Source organism: Tenrec ecaudatus, chromosome X (assembly GCF_050624435.1).
Source record: "Tenrec ecaudatus isolate mTenEca1 chromosome X, mTenEca1.hap1, whole genome shotgun sequence".
NCBI lineage: Eukaryota > Metazoa > Chordata > Mammalia > Afrosoricida > Tenrecidae > Tenrec > Tenrec ecaudatus.
In genome coordinates this window covers 19,150,448-19,151,580 of record NC_134548.1, presented here as the reverse complement: position 1 = coordinate 19,151,580, position 1,133 = coordinate 19,150,448, and the positions used below count along the sequence as shown (strand labels likewise).

Below are 1,133 nucleotides of genomic sequence, written 5' to 3'. Positions count from 1 at the left end.
TGCAGAGCAGCGGGTGATTTCAAACTGCAGACCTTTTGGTTAGCAGCCCAGTGTGCTACCAGCGCTCATCAGCAACTTCTGCCCTGAAAAGTATGGTAAAAGAATATCAAGATACTTAAGCTATAGAATAGGCTTGCATCAATGAACATAATAGGATAAGAACCACCTGACAAATATTTGAGGACAGTGATGCAAGGTGGCAGCCATCATCTTGGAGTAAAAGTCCCTTGTAATTTCTGACTGTTGGAAGAACTCGAAGAAGGTCAGAAAGGAGTGGGATGTGGCACAGTTCATTGGGGTCTAGAAGATGAGAAAGCTATGATACAAGATGGACAGGGATGATAACTGGGACTCCACCAACAACTTATGACAATCGGATATACAGCCTGCAAATAGAATATGGACCTAAATACCCCAAAGCACTCCCCTTTGTAAGATTTGCAACAAAAGTTCATGTGAATGGAGTGAATAGTTCTAATGGAGTGGTGGACCCAAGAGCCATATCAGTGCTAGCAAAATGGCAGAATTCCTACAGCATCAGTGTTGTCTTACAAGCGCTTGGGCACCTACTGCTGTCTGAAGAAAATATGAAACTCCCTCAGCTGCCCGAAGGATAGTGTTACAGCAATTCATCGCCAGGAAAAACCACAGGCCCTCTTCAAGTTAAGCTGTCTTCATTTTCCACAGTACTTCATTTTTCAGATACATCTTGTAGACCCCAACATACTGGAAAGGAATCTCCCATTCAAGTGCAAGTTCTCTTATGACACTGTACATGATACTAATTTTTGTCAATTTGAAATATATGAGTTATGCTATAAAAATAATACTTGGCTATCTTTCTCTTACATATCTTCTAACTCTTCATTTCCACAAGTTAAATTGCTACCTGTATCTTAAAGAAATTGCAAAGTGTACCATCTTCAAGATATTAATGTGTGAAATTTAAGAGTGTGTGTCAATTTGGCTGGGCCAGGATTCCACATTGGTTCAACAGTTAAAATCTAGTAATTAATTCACCATGATGGATCTAACATAATATAGTCACTTCCATGATGAGATCACTTCCACCAATCAATGGTAAGAATGTTTCTTCAGGGACGTGGCCTGCTTCCAATATAAGTGGATGATGT

At 40.0% G+C, this 1,133-nt stretch overlaps 1 pseudogene; it reads left to right on the top strand.

The window, feature by feature from the left end:
- The first annotated feature begins 338 nt into the window (after nucleotides 1–338).
- On the top strand, nucleotides 339–617 carry LOC142434930 (ubiquitin-conjugating enzyme E2 variant 1 pseudogene; annotated as a pseudogene).
- The last annotated feature ends 516 nt before the right edge of the window (nucleotides 618–1,133 follow it).